At 36.0% G+C, this 21,822-nt stretch overlaps 1 protein-coding gene across 1 annotated transcript in view; it reads left to right on the top strand.

The window, feature by feature from the left end:
* Nucleotides 1-205: 205 nt before the first annotated feature.
* Nucleotides 206-21,822, top strand: part of LOC148755841 (interferon-induced very large GTPase 1-like) — a 34,507-nt gene continuing 12,890 nt past the window's right edge. Inside the window, exon 1 of the mRNA XM_088791616.1 lies at nucleotides 206-333. The gene's annotated coding sequence lies outside the window, so the exon portion shown is untranslated. The remainder of the gene's footprint in view (nucleotides 334-21,822) is intronic.

Genomic DNA, 21,822 nt, shown 5'->3' with positions numbered 1-21,822 from the left:
GAAGTGGAATTGCTGGATCATATGGTAGTTCTACTTTTAATTTTCAGAGGAACCCCCCATACTATTTTCATAGTGGCCCAACAAATTTATATTCCCACCAAGAGTACACAAAGTTTCCCTTTTCTCAACATCTTTGTCAGTAATTCTTCTCTCTCTCTCTCTCTCTCTCTCTCTCTCTCTCTCTCTCTCTCTCTCTCTCTTTTAAGGTTCATTGTTCTTAAGTTACAGAGAAAGAAAGAAGAAGAAAGACAAGGATACCTCCTGGAGATTTGATTGTTTGCGTGTAAGAATTTCCTAAATCACTGGCCAGAATTATTGTTACAAAATTAAAGGGTAAGTCAAAGGCCACCGATTTTGTCTGTGGGCTTGTTGTAACTCACACTAGTGAGGTTTCAGTAGTTGGATTTCAACTAAGTTTTTGAGGGTTTATCTTTTTTATGCTACATTGATTTAATTACTACATTTACAACACAACAGGATTCAATCTTATGCAGCAAAACGTACTTTAATCTGAACTTAATTGAATGTATTTATCTAGAGTATTATCAGGTATTTTTCTTCTGAACGGGAATTGAGTGTCTTTCTTTTCTTTTTAAGCACCCTACCCCGAATTTGTTCCTTTGGAGTCTGTTGACAGTACCCGATAGGAAGGACTGCGTGCTGGTAGGGGAGAGGGTTGTTTTATGGTTTGTTTCCTTTTGTAAGAATATAAACAAAACTTATACTTTATTCCACTATTGTCTGCTTGGAATGAACGGTCGGGTTGCAGGTCAGGCTCATACTGTCTTTCCCGCCATAAGTACTTCAGCCCACGAGTCATCTTCTCTTCACATGTATATTCAGTATCAGTTCTTTCCACTGTGCTACAGAGTATGTTCACCTCTCACTAACCAATGTAGCATCGTGTTACGGCTGTCTGTTCAACTTATTGTCCTGCAATTTTTTCCCACCGCCAAATTCCGTCTTTGGAAATGACCCTACTCTTACAATATTTCACTTGTTTAATAGCTATTTTCTTATTAATTCACTGTCAGCCATCATCTATACCTGTCACTCAAATGAAAACGACAACGAGGTGGACTCTCCAGCAGCTACTTGTCCTCATATCTGTAGTGGTCATCGTGGTTGATTCCTGCTTCTCCCTGAAATTCTCTCCTTCCTGGATGCCACACCAACTAAATTCTCCTGATCTGTCTGTCCCCTTCCCTAGGCTGCTCTTCTGGTTCCAGGCACCCCCTGCTCAACACCAATACACACAGCAGGTGTTGATTTGACTCTATCTTGCTCACCTTCTTTTTAAATTTATTGGAGTGACAATTGTTAATGAAATTACATAGATTTCAGGTGTACAATTCTGTATTACATCATCTATAAATCCCATTGTGTGCTCACCACCCAGAGTCAGTTCTCCTTCCATCACCATATATTTGATCCCCCTTACCCTCATCTCCCACCCCCCACCCCCCTTACCCTCTGGTAACCACTAAACTATTGTCTGTGTCTATGAGTTTTTGTTTCTCATTTGTTTGTCTTCTTCTTTTGCTGTTTTTGGTTTATATACCACATATCAGTGAAATCACATGGTTCTCTGCTTTTTCTGTCTGACTTATTTCGCTTATCATCGTACTCTCAAGATCCATCCATGTTGTCACTAATATTCCTATATCATCTTTTCTTACCACTTATCTCTTGTTTTCCTGATAATAGTCATTCTAACAGGTGTGAGGTGATATTTCATTGCTGTTTCGTCTGCATTCCCCTGATGATTAGTGATGTTGAGCATCTTCATGTACTTGTTGGCCATTTGGATAACTTATTTGGAAATATGTCTATTTAGTTTATCTGCCAATATTTTAATTGGATTGTTTGAGTTTTTTGTTATTGAGTTATATGAGGTTTTGTTTTTGTTTGTATTTTGGATATTAACTATCAAATATATGGTTTGCAAATATTTTTCCCCACTCTGCAGGTTACCCTTTCTTTTTTTGTTTGCTTCTTCTGCTGTGCAAAGCTTTTAAGTTTGTAGTAGTCTCACTTGTTGATTTTTGCTTTTCTCACTTTTGTTTTGGTGTCATATAAAAAAAAAATCATTGTAATAAACCATGTCATGGAACTTCTTTTCTATGGTTAAATCTAGTTTTACAATATCAGGTCTTATGTTTAAGACTTTAAACAATTTAGAGTTAATTTTTGTGAGTGGTATAAGATAAGGGTCCAATTTCATTTTTCTGTATATGGTTATCCAGTTTCCCAATACCATTTATTGAAGAGACTATCCTTTCCCCATTGAGTGTTCTTGGTTCCTATGTCAATTATTAGTTGACCATATGTATATGCAGAAGTTTATTTCTTGGCTTTCTCTTCTGTTTCTTTGGTCTATGTATTTATTTTTATACCAGTACCATATTGTTTTAATTCTTATAGTTTTGCAGTAGAGTTTTAAATTAGGAATTGTGATGCTTCTGGTTTTGTTCTTCTTTCTCAGGATTGCTTTGGCTATTTGGGGTCTTTTATGGTTCCACACAAATTATAATGTTGTTTATTCTATTTCTGTGGAAAAAAATGTAATTGGAATTATAAGGATTATGTTCAACCTATGGATGACTTTGGGTGGTACGGATATTTTAACAATATGAAATGTTCTGCTCTATGAACATGCATATCTTTCCATTTGTTTCTGTCTTCTTCAATTTTTTTCATCAAATTCTTGTTTTTATTGTATAGCTCTTTATCTTCCTCAGTTTCATTTATTCCTAAGTAATGTTTATCATGCTATTGTGAATGGAATTGTTTATTTTTTTTTTAAATGTTTCATTGTTAATGAACGGAAACACACCAATTGCTGTATGTTGATTTTATGTCCTGCAACTTCATTTAATTTATTGATGGTTCCAACAGTTTTTGGTGTTTTTTTGTTTGTTTGTTTCTTTGGTTCGTCCTTATGATTTTTTATATATAAGATTACATTGTCTGCAGTAATGACAATTTTACTCTTCCTTTCCCATTTGGATGTCTTTTATTTCTCTCTCTTGCCTAACTGCTCTAGCTAAAACTTCCAGAACTGTATTGAATAAGAGGCAATAGAGTGGGCACTATTATTGTCTTATTCCTGATCTTAGAGGTAAAGCTTTCAATTTTTCACCATTAAGTATGTTAGCTGTGAGTTTGTTACATATGGCCTTTCTTATGTTGAGGTGTGTTTCTTCTATACACAATTTGTTGAGGGTTTTTATCATGAAAGAATGTTGTAGTTTGTCAAGTGCTTTTGTTGGCCTCTATTGTGATTATGTGATTTTTTTACCTTTCATTTTATTAAGGTGATGTATTATACATTTTTACATTTATTTTTCATTTACAGTAGACATACAATATTATACTAGTTTCAGGTGTACAACATAGTGACTAGACATTTACATACCTTACAATATGCTCAAAGACCATGCTATGTTTTCTTCTAGGAGTTTTATGATTTCAGAACTTATATTCTAGCCTTTAATCCATTTTCAGTTTATTTTTCTATGTGCTGTAAGAAAGTGGTCTAGGTTCACTTTTGTACATGTCTATCTGTCCAGTTTTCACTGCACCTTTTATCGAATATACTGTCTTTACCCCACTGCATATTCTTGTTTCCTTTATCCTAGATTAGTTGACCATATAGGCATGGGTTTATTTCTGGGCTCTCTGTCCTGTCCCATTGATCTATGTGTCTGTTTTTATGACAGCAACATGCTGTTTTGATTACTATAGACTTATAACATTGTTTGATATCAGGTAGCGTGATCCCTATATATCTGTTCTTCTTTGTCAGTATTGCTTTGGTATTTCAGGTACATTTGAAGTTCCATGTAAATTTTAGGATTATTTGTTCCAGTTCTGTGAAAAGTATCATCGATATTTTGATACAGATTACATTGAATCTGCAGATTCCTTAGTGTAGTATAGATATTTTAAATATGTTGCTTCTTTCTACCCATGAGTATGGTGTGGCCTTCTGTTTATTTATATCTTCTTCAATTTCTATCTTCAGTGTGTCATAGTTTAATGAATACAGCTGTTTTACCAACTTGGTTAAATTTATTCCTAGGTATATTTTTATGCAAATGTATTTGTTTTCTTAATTTCTCTTTCTGATAGTTCATTATTAGTGTATAAAATGCAAATGATCTCTGAATATTAATTTTGTATCATGCTACTTTATTGAATTCATTTGTTACTTCTAATAGTTTCTTGGTGGAATTGTGAGGGTTCTCTATATATACTATCATGTCACCTGCAAATAATGACAGTTTTGCCTCTCCTTTTCTATTCAGATGCATTTTGTTTCCTTGACTGATTTCTGTGACCAGGACTTCCAATACTGTGTTGAATAAAAGTGGTTAAAGTGAACATCCTTGTCTTGTTCCTGATCTTAAGGAGAACACTTTTAGCTTTTCCCTATTAAGGCTATCAGCTGTGGGTTTGTTGTAGATGGCCTTGATTATGTTGAGGTATGTTCCCTCTATCCCCACTTTGCTGAGAGTTTTTATCATGAAGAAATGTTGGATTTTTCTGTATATATTAATATGATCCTACAATTTTTTTCCTTCATTTTGTTTATGTGGGATAACACACTAATTGATTTGCAGATTTTCTTTTCTTTTTAAATTTATTGGGGTGACAATTGTTAGTGAAATTACATAGATTTCAGGTGTAAAATTCTGTACTACATCATCTATAAATCCCATTGTGTGTTCACCACCCAGAGTCAGTTCTCCTTCCATCACCATATATTTGATCCCCCTTACCTTCACCCCCCACCCCCCAACCCCCACCCCCCACCTCCCTTACCCTCTGGTAACCACTAAACTATTCTCTGTGTCTATGAGTTTCTGTTTCTCTTTGTTTGTCTTGTTCTTTTGTTGTTTTTGGTTTATATACCACATATCAGTGAAATCACATGATTCTCTGCTTTTTCTGTCTGACTTATTTCGCTCAGCATTACACTCTCAAGATCCATCCATGTTGTCACAAATGTTCCTATATCATCTTTTCTTACTGCCGAATAGTATTCCATTGTGTATATATACCACAACTTCTTTATCCATTCATCCATCGAAGGACATTTTGGTTGTTTCCATGTCTTGGCCACCGTAAACAAAGCTGCAATGAACATTGGAGCACACGTGTTTTTATGGGTAAGTGTTTTCAGATTTTTGGGGTATATACCCAGGAGAGGTATTGCTGGGTCACATGGTAATTCTATTCGTAATTTTTTGAGGAACCTCCAGACTGCCTTCCATAACAGCTGCACCAGTCTGCATTCCCACCAACAGTGTATGAGGGTTCCTTTTTCTCCACAGCCTCTCCAACACTTGTTACTATTTGTCTTGTTGGTGCTAGCCATTCTGACTGGGGTGAGGTGATATCTCATTGTGGTTTTGATTTGCATTTCTCTGATGATTAGTGATGTGGAGCATTTTTTCATATGTCTATTTGCCATTTGTATGTCCTCTTTGGAGAAATGTCTCTTCAGGTCCTCTGCCCATTTTTCAATTGGGCTGTTTGTTTGTTTTTTGTTGAGTTGCATGATTCCTTGTATATTTTGGATATTAGCCCCCTACCGGAGGCACTGTTTGCAAAAATCTTCTCCCATTCAGTTGGTTGCCTCTTTATTTTGTCGATGGTTTCTTTTGCTGTGCAGAAGCTTTTAAGTTTCATATAGTCCCATTCGTTTATTTTAGCTTTTACTTCCATTGCCTTTGGAGTCAAATTCATAAAATGCTCTTTGAATCCTACGTCCATAAGTTTAGTACCTATGTTTTCTTCTATGCAGTTTATTGTGTCAGGTCTTATGCTTAAGTCTTTGATCCATTTTGAATTAATTTTGGTACATGGTTACAGATAGCAGTCCAGTTTCATTATTTTGCACGTGGCTGTCTAATTCTGCCAGCACTATTTATTGAAGGGACTGCCTTTTTTCCATTGTATGTTTTTTTGCTTCTTTGTCAAAAATTATCTGTCCATATTTAGGTGGTGTTATTTCTGGGTTCTAAATTCTGTTCCATTGGTCTATGTGTCTGTTTATCTGACAATGTCACGCTGTTTTAATTATTGTTGCCCTGTAATACAAGTTAAAGTAAGGTAGTGTGATACCTCCAGCATTATGCTTTTTTCTTAAGATTGCTTTTGCTATTTGGGGTCTTTTGTGGTTCCAAACAAATCTGATGATTTTTTGTTCTATTTCTTTAAAAAATTCCGTTGGAATTTTGATGGAGATTATATAAATCTGTATATTGCTTTGGTTAATATGGCCATTTTAACTATGTTGCTTCTTCCAATCGATGAGCACTGAATGTCTTTCCATTTCTTTGTGTCTTCTTCAATTTCTTTTAAAAACGTCTTATAGTTTTCAGCATATAGGTCTTTCACATCCTTGGTTAAGTTTATTCCTAGGTATTTTATTCTTTTTGTTGCAATTGCAAAAGGAATTATTTTTCTTATTTGTTTTTCTGAGATTTCATTGTTAGTATATAAAAATACAATGGACCTTTGTACATTGATTTTGTAGCCAGCAACCTTACTGTATTTGTTGACTGTTTCTAATAGCTTTTTGGTGGAGTCTTTAGGGTTTTCTATATATATAGCATCATGTCATCTGCAAAGAGTGATAATTTAACTTCTTCATTCCCAATTTGGATGCCTTTTATTTCTTTCTCTTGCCTGATTGCTCTGGCAAGGACTTCCAACACTATGTTGAAAAGCAGAGGTGATAGGGGACAGCCCTGTCGTGTTCCTGAACGTAGAGCAAAGGGCTTCAGTTTTTCACCATTAATTATGAGATTAGCAGGGGGCTTGTCATATATGGCTTTTATTATGTTAAGGTATTTTCCTTCTATACCTATTTTATTAAGTGTTTTAATCATAAATGGATGTTGAATCTTGTCAAATGCTTTTTCTGCATCAATTGATATAATCATATGATTTTTGTCCTTTATTTTGTTTATGTGATGTATCACATTGATGGATTTGCGTATGTTGAACCATCCTTGTGCCCCGGGGATGAACCCCACTTGGTCGTGATGAATAATCTTTTTAATGCATTGTTGTATTCGATTTGCTAGAATTTCATTTAGGATTTTTGCATCGGTATTCATCAGAGATATTGGTCTGTAGTTTTCATTTTTTGTGCTGTCCTTACCAGGTTTTGGTATCAGGGTAATGTTGGCCTCATAAAATGAGTTAGGGAGTACTGTCTCTTCTTCAATTTTTTGGAAGAGTTTGAGCAGGATTGGTATTAGATCCGCTTTGAAGGTTTGGTAGAATTCACTAGTGAAGCCATCTGGTCCCGGACTTTTGCTTTTGGGAAGGTTTTGGATCACTGATTCAATTACGTTACTGGTGATTGGTCCGTTTAGATTTTCCAGTTTTTCATGATTCAGCCTTGGAAGGCTATATATTTCTAAGAACTTGTCCATTTCTTCTAGGTTATTGAATTTGGTGGCATATAGTCCTTCATTGTATTCTTGGATGATCCTTTGTATTTCTGTGGTGTCTGTGATAAATTCCCCTTCTTCATATCTGCTTTTGTTAATTAGTGTCTTCTCTCTTTTTATCTTAGTGCGTCTAGCCTAGGGTTTGTCAATTTTGTTAATGTTTTCAAAGAACCAGCTCTTTGTCACATTAATATTTTCTATTGTCTTTTTGTTCTCTATTTCATTTAGTTCTGCTCTAATGTTTGTTATTTCCTGTCTTCTGCTGACCTGGGTTTCACTTGTTCTTCTTTTTCTAGTTCTATAAGGTGTAACATGAGGCTATTTATTTGGGATTTTTCTTGTTTCTTGAGATAGGCCTGTAATGATATAAATTTCCCTCTTAAAACTGCTTTCCCTGCATCCCAAAATTTTGGTAGGATATATTTTCATTGTCATTTTTTCTATGTATCTTTTAATCGCTGCTTTTTATTTCTTCTTTAACCTAGTTGTTCTTTAAAAGTATGTTGTTTAATCTCCATGTATTCTTGGTTTTTTCTGCTTTCTTTTTGCAGTAGATATCCAATTTCAAAGCCTTGTGATCAGAGAATATGCTTCGTATGATTTCAATCTTCTTAAATTTGCTGAGGCTAGGTTTATGTCCCAATAGATGGTCTACCCTTGAGAATGTTCCATGTACACTAGAAAAAAAAATGTGTCGTCTCATGTTTTAGGATAAAGTGCTCTATAAATGTCAATTACGTCTGTTTCATCTAATGTGTCATTTAGGGCTGATTATTTCTTTATTTATTTTCTGTTTGGATGATCTGCCCATAGCTGTCAATGATGTATTTAGGTCCCCTAGTATAATTGTGTTTTGGTCAATTTCTCCCTTTAGTTCTGTAAGTAGTTGCTTGGTATATTTCTATGCTCCCTGATTGGGGGCATAAATATTGATGACTTCATCAATCAAGTTATGTCTTTTTGTTGTGTAGTCCCCTTTACCATTATGAAATGTCCATCTTTTTCTCTTGTTACATTTTTTTACCCTGAAGTCTGTTTCAGCTGATATCAGTATTACTACAGTTGATTTTCTCTGGATGCCATTTGCTTGGAGCGTCAATTTCCACCATTTAACTTTGAGTCTATGTTTGTCCTTGTAGCTGAGATGTGTCTCATGGAGAAAGCATATGGTTGGGTTTAGTTTTTTGATCCAATCTGCTACTCTATGCCTTTCTATAAGTCAGTTTAGTCCATTTACATTTAGGGTGATTGTTGATGTGTGAGGATTTCCTATCATTCTATCTTTAGTTTTCTGATAAGACTGTGTCTGTCTTGTTTCTTTGCCTTTTTGTTGCTATTATTTCTATGTGGTGGAGTATTCTATGATTTTTCTCTCTGTTTCTTCTTTTATTACAGTATATATTTCAGTTCTGGATTTTTTTTTGATCGGTTACCATTAAGTTTATGTAAAAGAAAGTTTGATATTTAGAGTATTCCATTTTCTTCAGCATGCTTAGTTTCTCCATTCCCATGTTCCAGTTCAGGCCTTTACTCTCCCCCTTTGTATGTTTTGGTTGCCACAAATTGTCCCTGTTGATGGTGGTCGAATAAGCTCCTTTAGTATTTCTTGTAGTGCAGGTCGTGTGTTAAAAAATTCCCTCAGCTTCTGTATGTCTGCAAAGGTCTTTATTCCTCCTTCACATCTAAAGGGTATCTTTGCTGGATATATTATTCTTGGCTCATAATTTCTCTCTTTCGATAGTTTGAATATTTGTTTCCACTCCCTCCTGGCTTGGAGAGTTTCTGCTGAAAAATCTGATGGTATTCTAATGGGCTTTCCATTGTAGGTTACTGTCTTCTTTTCCCTGGCTGCTTTGAGGATTCTTTCTGTGTCGTTGATTTTTGACAGCCTCAATACAATATGCCTTGGAGAAGGCCTGTTGGGGTTGAGGTAATTAGGTGTTCTATTTGCTTCTTCAAGGATCCAGTTCTTTCCACAAGTTTGGGAAGTTCTCATTGACCATTTGTTTAAATATACTCTCTGTACCCTTATCTCTTTCTTCTCCTTCTGGTATGCCAATTATTCTTATATTGCTCTTTCTGATGGAGTCAGAAAGTTCTTGTAGAGTTCTGTCATTTCTTTTAGTCTCAAGCCTCTTTCTTCTTCCATCCATGTCATTTCCAGATTTCTATCTTCGATGTCACTGATTATTTCCTCCATCTGGTCAAATCTACTACATAAGCTGGCTATTTCATTCTTCATTTCTTCTATTGAGTTCTTAATCTCCAGAAATTCTACTTGGTTCTTTTTAAAATTTCAATCTCTTTGGTAAAATGCTCATGTTGTTCTTTGATTGTGTTTCTGAGTTCATTAAACTGCCTGTCTGTGTTTTCTTGCATCTCGTTGAGTTTTTTAAGAACTGCAATCTTGAATTCTGTTATTTAAGTCACATATTTCCATATCTTTAAGTTCCTTTTCTGGAGACTTTTCACTTTCTTTCTGAGTTGTTTTGTTGCCTTGGTACTCATAGCCATTAATGATGTATTATTTCTCTTCCTAGACATCTACAGGAGTGAGTTCTGCAACAGGTTGATAGAAAGAGATCTTTCTTTTGTTTTCTAGCAGGTATTGGTAGAATGTTTTATTTTTTTCTCTGAATGCAGCCTTTTATTTTCTCTCACACTGTAGTTTTATGTTTTCTCTGCACTATTCTGGCTTCTCACACAATGGGGGGATTCCCTGGAAGACGGGTTTCTCTTCTGTGAACAGTTGGTCTTGGTCACACAGCACCACCTCCGTGGGGAGATGTGGAGAGCTTCTGAGGTTTCAAAGGTCTTCCTGCCTGAGATTCAGAGCCTGTGTGCTTCAGCAGCTCTGCTTACTCCTGCAGAGATCCGCCTTGATAGGTGGGGACAGGGGCGGGGTGGGTTGTGAGAGGTGGCCAGAGCAATGGTGGGAACCACCACCACAGCCGGTCCTGCTTCCACAGCTCCCTCCCCTTTGCCAGAACTAGTTGGTCTGCGAGTCCGAGTCTGTGGACCATAGTTCTGAAAACTGCAAATATTCTGTTCTTTTGATCTGACAGTGCTACTGTTCTGCTTCTAGCACCGGGCAAGTGAGGGCAGGGCGAGCTCTGGTAGGGTTGGGAGGGGGCGGCTATTCTCAGTGCCTAAGGCTTCCATTCTCTGCTCTGCAGTGAGGGCTGAAACCACTGTTTTCAGCCTTCTTCCCTCAGTCTTTGCTCCAAGGTCTCTACCGTGAGCGTTGGGATCAGCCAGGTTATATGCTGTCCCCTCAGCCCTGTGGGCCATAAACGGAGCCCTAGCAGTCCGAGTTCTTCCCCCTTCCGCAGCTGCGGTAGTTCCGGGATGCAGCGAACTATAGTTATTTATAGTATTTTCTGAAAATTTTTTTTATTTCTGTGGTGTCTGTTGTCACTTCTCCTTTTTCATTTCTGATTTTATTAATTTGGGTCCTCTCTCTCTTTTTTTGATGAGTCTGGCTAAAGGTTTGTCAATTAAATCCAACTGGTCTAATGTATCATTTAAGGCCACTGTTTCCATGTTGATTTTCCGTCTGGAGTATGTGTCCCTTGTTGTCAGTGGTGTGTTGAAGTCTCCTACTATGATAGTGTTACTGTTGATCTCTGTCTTTATGTCAGTCAATATCTGTTTTATATATTTAGGTGCTCCTATGTTGGGTGCATAGATGTTTACTAGGGTTATGTCCTCTTGTTGGATTGATCCCTTTATTATTATGTAGTGCCCATCTTTGTCTTTTAATATATTCTTCATTTGAAAGTCTATTTTGTCAGGTATAAGTATTATTACGGCAGTTTTTTCTCATTTCCATTTGCATGAAATATCTTACTCCATCCCTTTACTTTCAGCCTGTTTCTTTTGATCTGAGGTGAGTCTCTTGTATACAGCATATGCAAGGGTCTTGTTTTCTTATCCACTGAGCCACCCTATGTCTTTTGATTGGAGCATTTAATCCATTTACAGTTAAAGTGATTATTGATAAGTACATAGTTATTGTCATTTTGTTATTTGTGTTTCTGATCTTAATTAGTTAGATTGTTTTCATCTTTCTTTTGCTTAAAGAAGCCCTTTTAACATCTCCTGCAATGCTGGCTTGGTGGTAATGGATTCCTTTAGCTTATTATTTTCTGGGAAGCTCTTTATCGCTCCTTCAATTTTGAATGATAGCCTTGCTGGATAAAGCAATCTAGGTTGTAGGCCTTTGTTTTCCATCACTTTGAAGACCTCCTGCCACTCCCTTCTGGCCTGCAAAGTTTCTGTAGAAAAGCCAGCTGACTGTCTTATAGGAAGCTCATAGTCTTATGGGAGCACCCTTGTAAATAACTCGCTGTCTGTCTCTTGCTTCCTTTAGGATTCTGTCTTTGTCTTTAACCTTACCATTTTAACATATGTGTCTTGGTATGGGCCTGTTTGGGTTCATCTTGGTTGGAACTCTCTGCACTTCCTGGACTTGTGTGTCAATCTCCTTCACCATGTTAAGGAAGCTTTTTCATTATTACTTCAAATATGTTCTCGATCCCTCGTTCCCTCTCTTCTTCTGGTATTCATATGATGTGTACGTTGTTGTATTTGACGTTATCCCACAGGTCTCTTAAACTATTTTCATTGTTTTTTATTCTTTTCTCTTTTTGTTGTTCTGTTTGGGTGATCTCAATCTTGTCTTCTAAATTGCTGATTCGATCTTCTGCTTCATCTAATATGTTGGTAACTCCTTCAAGTGTGTTCTTTATTTCAGTTATTGTATTCTTTAGTTCTAATTGGTTGTTTTTTAGGATTTCTCTATCTTTCTTTATGTTCTCACTAAGTTTCTTAAATATGCTTATAATCAGTATTCTAAACTCTGTCTCTGATTGATTGGTTACCTGTATTTTATTTAGTTCCAATTCCAAAGGTTTCTTCTGTTCTTTTATTTGGGACATGTTTTTTTTCCCCCTCACTCTGGCTGACTCTCTGTGTTTGTTTCCATGTATTCGTTGGATCCCCTAGTCTGCATCCTGGAGCCCCGCATCTCCTTAGCCCTGGCTGTGGGACATATCTCTGCACTTCTCCCTTCCCTCTTCCCCTGCTGGCCCAGTTTGCCCACTTTCACGTAATCCTCGTGCAAGTCTCTTAGCTGTTATGTGTGATGAACAGAGAATCCTTTGATGAGTTATAGATGTTCAATCTGTGGTAACTTCCAGGGGAGAACTCAAGACGCCCACCTCACTACCGCCATTTCTATGATGTCAATCCTCTGCTTTAATTTTTATTATTTCTTTTCTCCTGCTTATTTGGATTTAATTTTCTCTTCATTTCCCATGGTGGAAGATAAGATTATTGATTTCAGATCTTTATTCTTTTCTAATATATTCATTCAATGCTATAAATTTCCCTCCAAGCACTGCTTTCACTGTGTTACAAAAATTTTGATAAGTTGTATAATCAAGCTTTTTTATTATTTTATTTGTCCTCCATTAGATTGACAGCTATACATTCTCTGACTCTTGTATTTGCATATTATACTAGAAACTGCAACATGTATCCATGATTTAACAAAACGTATCTAAATGAACTGAATCTTTGGCCCTCCTCCCAAATACTGCAAGAACATGGGGGCAATTTAAATCCAGTTGGCCACACACTCCAACTTGAATGCAATTGCTATATATTTTAAACACCACTGTTTTATGCATATATATATATATATATATATATATATATATATATGTTTGCTCATTTCTTCCTGCAACTCTGACCTTCCACTGGTAACATTTTCCTTCTCCTGAAAAACACACTTTAGTAGTTCCTTCAATGTCTATTTCCTACTGGCAAATTCTGTCAATTTGTTGTTTTAAATTATGGTTTCTCCACTGATGTTCTTTAAAGCTGCACAGAATCCTAGCTCTCAGCTATATTCTTTCAATAAATTAAAGATTCCATTCCATGTCTTCTGGATTCCATCAGAAGACAGTTGAGATGTCAGCTCTCTCTCTCTTTCTGTTCATCATTTGATGATGAACTCTGTTTTTCTCTGGATGCTTTCTTTTGTTTGTTTGTTTGTTTGTTTTGTTTTCTTCAATTTCACTATGATATGTCTGAATGTGAATTTCATTTATTTACCTGTTTGGTGTTTAGCAAGGTCTTAAATTTTGTCTTTAATGATTCAGTCTTTATGCTTCAAATTCTTTACATCTTCTATCACATATTCTTCACTACCTGTTAAATTCTTTGAGGCTTTAAATAGTTTACCTTATTTTTATCTATTAACCTCTACCCTAGATATCTTCATTTGGAAAGGTTGATCTGAATCGTTGAGTCTGCCATTGAAGTCTAGGTTCAAATTTTAGTGATATTGGGAAAGATGGTAAGCAGAAGATGAGAATGGCTGTAAAATGAGATGACAATTACAGCAATCCAACAAAGACATGATGCAGATAAAATTGAAGGGAGAGCTTGTGAGGGATGAAAAACAAGTGAGATTGAAGAGCGATTTAACTGGGTAAATTAAAGAGGCATGGTAAACTATATTTATAGTTTAAAAGATATTTATAGGGAGAAGAAAGATGAGTAGGACACCCACTGGTTGGAAGTATGGAAGTACCATTCACTAGGACAGGGATTACAGGAAGAGGGGAAACGTGAATGCTGTGTGAAGTTGAGACATGCGAAACCTCATCTCATCTGCTGACCAAGGGTATGTCCTGAAGGCAGTGGGTGGAAAAGCATGACAATGATAAAACATTGAATCCAAGAGTATCTTTGGGTCTACATACACAGATTAGGATGACATCAGTATATAGAGACAGTTGTTCATAATAGATACACAGTGCACAATACATGCAGTTATTCATAATACAAAGATGATGTTAATTACAGCAGATGAAGAATAAAAAGGAAGTGTCAAGCATAAACCAAGTTAAAAGTGCATTGCATTTATTTATTTCTAATGAGATATAATTAACATATAACATTGTGTAGGTTTAAGGTCTACAACATGTTAATCTGATATATTTATATATTGCAATATCATTACCACCATAAAGTCAGCTAACGCCTCTATTATGTCACATAATTATTTCTTTTTGTGGTGGGATCAATTAAGATCTAGGCTCTTAGCACCATTAAAGTTTATAATATAGTACTTTTTTATAATCACTATACTAAGCATTAGCTATCCAGGGCTTATTTTACCTACTGGTTACAAATTCGTACCTTTAAAGAACATCTACCCAATTCCCCCACCTGCAAACCCCTGACAATCATCATTCTATGCTCTCATTTTACAAGTTTGGCTTTTCCAGATTTTACATATGTTATATCATACAGTACCTCTCTTTCTCTGCCTGACTTATCTTACTTAGCATAATGCTCTGACGGTCCATCTACGTTGTCACAAATGGCAGGGTTTCCTTCTCTTTCATGGTTGAATAATATTACAGTGTGTGTGCGTGTGTGTGTGTGTGTGTATGTGTGTGTGTGTGTAATCTTGGCTATTGTGAAAAATGCTGCAACAAACATGCAAGAGCATGCATACCTCTATCAATACCTTGTTTTCAGTTCCTTTAGATATATACCCAGAAGTAGAATTGCTGGATCATATGGTAGTTCTATTTTTAATATTCGGAGGAAACTCCATGCTCTTTCCCATAGTGGCCCAACCAATTTATATTCCCACCAATAGTACATAAGGGTTCCTTTTCTCGACATATTTGTCAGCACGTTATCTCTTGTCTCCCTGCTAACAGTCATTCTAACAGCTGTGAGGTGATATCTCATTATGTTTTCATCTGAATTCCCCTGATGATTAGTGATGTTGAGCATGTTTTCATGTACCTTTTGGCCATTTGGATGCCTTCTTGGGAAAAATGTCTGTTTAGTTTCTCTGCCCATTTTTTAATTGGATTGTTTGGGGTTTTTTGTTATTGTGTTTTATGAGTTTTTTGTTTTTATTTTGGACATTAACTTCTTATCAAATACATGGTTTGCAAATATGTTTTTCCCATTCTGCAGGATGCCCTTTCTTTTTTGATTGCTTCTTTTGCTGTGCAGAAGCTTTTTAGTTTGCTATAGCCTTACTTGTTGATTTTCACTTTTGTCACTTTTGTTTTGGATCATATCAAAAAAATCATTGTAATGAACAATATCAAGGAGTTTCTTTCCTATGTTTACTTCTAGTTTTACAGTATCAGCACTTATGTTTAAGACTTTCAACAATTTAATTTTTGTGAGTTGTGTAAGATAAGCGCACAATTTCATTTTTCTGAATGTGATTATCCAGTTTTCCCAACGCCATTTATTGAAGAGACTCCTTTCTCCATCAAGTGTTCTTGGCTTCTATGTCAAATATTAGTTGACCATATATGCATAAGTTCATTTTTTGGCTCTCTCTTCTGTTTCCTTGGTCTATGTGTCTATTTTTATACTAGTACTGAACTGTTTTAATTCCTATAGCTTTGTAGTAGTTTCAAATTAGGAATTGTGATGCCTCTGGCTTTGCTCTTCTTTCTCAGGATTGCTTTGGCTATTTGGGGTCTTTTATGGTTCCACACAAACTATAAGATTTTGTTTTTTTTCTATTTCTGTAAGGGAAAAAAAGAAATTATAAGGATTTTGTTGAATCTATAGATGGCTTTGGGTGGTATGGACATTTTAACAATATTAATTCTTCCATTCCATGAACATGGATGTCTCTCCATTTGTTTGTGTCTTCTTCAACTTCTTTCATTAAAGTTTTACTGGTTTTATTGTATAGATCTTTCACTTCCCTGGTTAAACTTATTTCTAAGTATTGTTTTTCATGCTATTATGAATGGAATAGTTTTATTTTTCTCAAATGTTTCATTGTTAATGTATGGAAATACAACCAATTTCTATATGATGATTTTACATCTTGCAAATTTACTGAATTTTGATTGCTTCCAACAGTTTTTTGTTTTGTTTTGTTTTGTCATTTTTGGGCAGCAGGGAATTAGTCCTTAGGGTTTTTTATATAGAAGTGCATATTGTCTCCAATAATGACAATTTTACTCTTCCTGTCCCATTTGAATGTCTTTTATTTCTTTGTCTTGCCTAATTTCTCTAGCTTAAGCTTAAGAGTGGTTGGAATGGGCACCATTGTCTTATTCCTGATTTTAGAGAAAAAGCTATCAATTTTTCACCATTGACTATGTTAGCTGTGCTTTTTAAGTATATGGCCTTTATTATGTTGAGATGTGTTTCTTCTCTACCCAATTTTTCAGGGTTTTTATTATGAAAAAACGTTGTAGTTTGCCAAGTGCTTTTTTTGGCCTCTACTATGATGATCATATGATTTTCATCTTTCATTCTATTAAGGTGATTTATTATAATTTTTTTAAATTTTTTTTTCATTTACACTTGACATACAATATTATACAAGTTTCAGGTGTACAACATATTGACTAGAGATTTATATACCTTACAAAATGTTCAAAGAGCATATTATGTTTTCTTCCAGGAGTTTTATGATTTCAGGTCTGGTATTCCTGTCTTTAATCCATTTTGAGTTTATTTTTTTATATGGTGTAATAAAGTGGTCTAGTTTCACTTTTTTACATGTATCTGTCCAGTTTTCACAGCACTATTTATCAAATATACTGTCTTTATCCCCACTGCATATTCTTATCTCCTTTGTCCTAGATTAGTTGACCATATAGGGATGGGTTTACTTCTGGGTTCTCTGTTCTGTCTCATTGATGTATGTGTCTGTTTGTATGCCAATAACATGCTGTTTTGCTTATTGTAGCCTTAAAATATAGAATAATTTCAGGTAGTGTGATACCTACAACTCTGTTCTTCTTTCTCAATATTGATTTGGTGATTCAGGGTTGTTTGTGGTTCCATATAAATTTTAGGATTATTGATCTAGTTCTGTGAAAAATGTCATTGGTATTTTGATATGGATTACATTGAATCCACAGATGCTTAGGGTAGTATGGACATTTTAACGATGTTGTTTCTTTCTATCCATGGGCATGGTATAGCCTTCTATTTATTTGTATCTTCTTCAGTTTCTTTTCAATGTGACATAGTTTTCTGAATACAGCTCTTTTACGTCCTTGGTTAAATTTATTTCTTGGTATTTTATTCTTTTTAATGCAATTATAAATGGGATTTTTTCTTAATTTATCTTTCTGATAGTTCATTATTAGTGTATAAAAATGCAAATGATTTCTGAATATTAATTTTGTATCATGCTAGTTTACTGAATCATTTATTAGTTCTAACAGTTTTGGGGTGGAATCATGAGTGTTCTGTATATATATTATCATGTCATCTCCAAACAATGACAGTTTTACCTTTTCTCTCCAGTTCAGATGCATTTTTTTTCTTAGCTGTTTTCAGTGACTAGGACTGCCAAAGCTATGTTGAATAAAAGTAATGAAAGTGGATATCCTTGTCCTATTCCTGATCTTAAAAAGAACACTTTTACCTTTTCCCCATTAAGTATATTAGCTGTAGATTTGTTGTAGATGGCCTTCATTATGTTGAGGTATGTTCCCTCTATCCTCACATTGCTCAGAGTTTTTATTATGAATGAACGTTGGATTTTGTCAAATGCTTTTTCTGTATCTATTGATATGATCATATGATTTTTATACTTCATTTTGTTTATTTTGTTTACATGATGTAGCATGTTAATTAACTGGCAGATTTTGAACCAACTTGCATCCCAGGAATAAACCCTACTTGACGATGTATATGATCTTTTCAATATATTGTTGAAATCAGTTTACTAATATTCTGTTGAAGATCATCAGAGATATTGGCCTATAATTTTCTTTCTTTTTGTTTTTTGTTTGTTTGTTTGTTTTATGTGTGTGTGCGTGTGTGTGTGTGTGTGTGTGTGTGTGTGTGTGTGTCTTTACCTAGTTTTGGTATCCAGGGAATGCTGGCCTTGCAAAATGAGTTCAGAACTCTTCCTTCCACTTCAATTTTTTGGAATAGTTTGAAAAGAACAGGTATTAGTCTTTCTTTGAATGTTTGGTAAAATTCACCTGTGAAGCCATCCAGTGCAGGACTTTTGCTTGTTAGGAGTTTTTTGATTTATGATTCAATTTCCTTAGTACTAATCAGTTTATTCACATTTTCTGTTTCTTCCTGATTCAGTCTTGGAAGAGTATATGTTTCAAGGAATTTATCCATTTCTTCCATGTTGTCCCATTTGTTGGCATAGAATTGTTCATAGTGTTTTGCTTTGTGGTTATCATGAGGCTTACATAAAACACCTCATAGATAAAACAGTTCATTTTAAGCTAATAACAACTTAACTTTGATCATCTATAAAAGTTCCACCCTTTTATTACCCTTTATATTATTAATGTCGTAATATACCCCTTCATATATTGTATGTTTATTAACTATTATAGTAGCTATTGTTATTTTTCGTATTCTTTTCCTTTAACCATTATACTAGAGTTAACTGGTTAACATACCATCCTATTACAAAATTAGCTGTCTAAATATTTAGCTTTACCAGTGTGTTGTATAATTTGGTATGTTTTCCTGTTGCATTGGCACGGTGCATCTTTTCATTTCGGCATAAAGAACGCTTTTCAGCATTTCTTGCAAGGCAGGTCAAGTGGTGATGAACTCCTTCAGCTTTTGTTTGTCTGGGCAAGTCTTTATTTCTCCTTCATATCTGAAGGGTAACTTAGCCAGAGTATTCATGGCTGGCAATTTCTTTTCCTTTCAACACTTTGAATAAGTCATCCCATTCTCTCCAGGACTGTGGGTTTCTGCTGAGAAATCCACTGATAGCAAAGGAACTACAAAGGGGGTTCCTTTGTAGGTTACAATCCTTTTTTTTTCCCCTGTCTGGTTTTAGGATACTCTCCGTCTTTCATTTTTCACAGTTTCATTATATGGTGTCTTGGAGACAGTCTTTTTGCATTAAGATAATAGGGTGATCTATCAGCTTTGTGAACGTAGATGTCCAATTCTCTCCCCAGAATCAGGAAGTCCACAGCTATTATTTATTTAAATAAACGTTCTGCACCCCTCCCCCTCTTCTTCTTGTAGAATCACGTTTATTCCAATTTTTGTTCTTTTTACGGAATCCCATAGATTATGGAGGCTTTCTTTCCTTTTTTCCATTCTTTATTCTTCTCTATGTTGTTTCAAGCTTCCTGCCATCTAACTCACTCTATCTTCCACTTACTCTACTTTAATAAAGATGCTGTCTGTTACATTTTCCATTTCATTCATTAAATTTTTCAATTTCAGAATGATTTCTATTTCTTTGGTGTATATCTCATTTTGTTCACATATTTTTCTCTGATTTTGTTAAATTGTCTTTCTGAGCTTTCCTGTTGCTTGTTGAATTTCTTCAAAACAGTTTTTTTGAATTCATTGTCAGTCAGTTCACAAAATTCCATTCCTTTAAGCTGGCTTATTGGAGAATTCTTATTATCTTTCGGTGATAACATGTTTCCTTGATTTTTCATGACCTTGTAGTATTGCATCGTTGCCTTTGTATTTGAAGTAGCAGACACCTCCTTAAATCTTTACTAGTTGCCTTCAGATGGGCAATTCTGTTTATTGGTGCTAATTATATCTAGTTTTTAGCTGCCTTTGTATGGCCACCTACTCCACTCTTCTTGCTCTCTCTTCTGGCAGAGTTTTTAAGCTTTTATGTCTTCTCTAGATCTTACAACTCACCAGTGTGGCTACTGGAAACTTCTCTTTTGTTTTCCAGAAGGCGGTGAGATAGCTCTTGTGTGTGGTTTCTCCCCTGCACACAGATCCTAGTGTTTTTCTGATAGCAATACAGTTACCATACTAGCTCTCATTGCTGAGCCCAGAAGCGTATACAAGGAGCAAGCCACAAGGTAGGTAGAGTTATGGGTTCAGCCCTCGGGTATTGGGGGTGCCTGCACACCCAGTGGGGAGATTTTCAGGTGAGGTTCTCTCAGAGGCACATGGGAGGCCTTCCTGCTAAAGTCCTGAACAGGATCAGGAGGAACCTTGTTCTTTTAATGCCCTTTGATATTCTTATCTGCCTCGGTCCCATCTCTTACCTCCCCACAGTCATGGAGGCCATGCCCCAATATTCTGGGTGCTGCTAGAAAGCAATATGTATATTGACCCGTCTGACACAACTGGGATACCTAGGCACTGACACACCACTTTCCATTTCCCCCACTGAAAGATCGCCACCACCACATACTTCAGCCTATGTACTGTCACCAAACTCATGCTGGACACTCTCCTTGGGAAGACTGGACTTCTACAAATTCTCTCTCATCTGTGGGCATATGCCCAGGTCAGCACTCTAAAGGTGTTTTTCCAACCATTGGCAGATGGTGGGCACAGCTTTGCTGGCGCTACTGCTTCCACAGCCCATAGTGAGGTCTTGTGCCTATTACAAGATACAGGGGGGCGAGACTCCTTTCACATCCTTTGGTATATGCTGCTACATCCCACAATTCCCACAGGGGCACTTTTGTTTCTGGATATGTGTCTGATTAGTTGTTTTAAAATGGGGACAAAAAGGAAGAAGATCTGCCACCATGATGCTGACATCTAGAAGTGCGTATTAAAGGACAGGAAAGTAAATAAATATCACAAAAGGGCCTAAGAAGGAGTGACAGAGACAGGAAGAAACGTATTCACACAGGTTCAAGAGAAACTAACTAAGGAATGATAAATGGTGGTACCATTCTGTTTTTAAAATAAACATCAAGCTATCAAACTCATGTATATTTTCAAACAGCAATTCTCAGCGTAATACTCTCCAAGCAATTGTTTCTGTGTAATAGGAAGTGTCAAAAGCCAGGCTTTTAAGTTGCAATTCCTATGTAGGGAAGACGTTAAGAAAATTCACCTTCATTGGCTAATGTTAGTTTTTGTTGTTGTTGTTGTTCCCTCACATGAGAGACTGCATGTGAGGTGATGGTTAGCTTAAGGTTAAGAGAGTTCTCCCGCGCCTCATTCCCTGGAGATAAGAGGTGATGAAGCTTCTTTTTGTCTGTTTCCCGCATCGGCAGATAAGGTGAAGAAGTAACTAAGTTATATCAGAATGACATGACAGCTACGTTGTAAGGCTTTGGAAGGCCTTGGGCCGATGGTCCCAGGCAAGAATACTGTTTGTCCAAATGAACTGGCTCTTCAGCCAAATAAACAATATTTTTATCACAGTAACTGCCAAACCCTCCCAGAACTGACCATTCCCTGAGGGGGAGGCAGAAACAAGGAGCTTGGCTCTAAGTCACATTAAAAAGAGATATAAGACAGGTCTCAGTTTGCAGTGTGTTCATCATCCACCCTTGGTGAGTCTTCATCATTCTAGCATGCTTGGGAGTTAGCAAGCAGCAGTGGGAGACACCGCGGT

The sequence above is a fragment of the Rhinolophus sinicus genome, chromosome 14 (genome assembly GCF_057876585.1).
Source record: "Rhinolophus sinicus isolate RSI-liver-muscle chromosome 14, RSI-T2T, whole genome shotgun sequence".
Classification (NCBI taxonomy): domain Eukaryota; kingdom Metazoa; phylum Chordata; class Mammalia; order Chiroptera; family Rhinolophidae; genus Rhinolophus; species Rhinolophus sinicus.
Note: the sequence above shows the minus strand (reverse complement) of the source record. Positions and strands in the feature narration are given on the sequence as shown.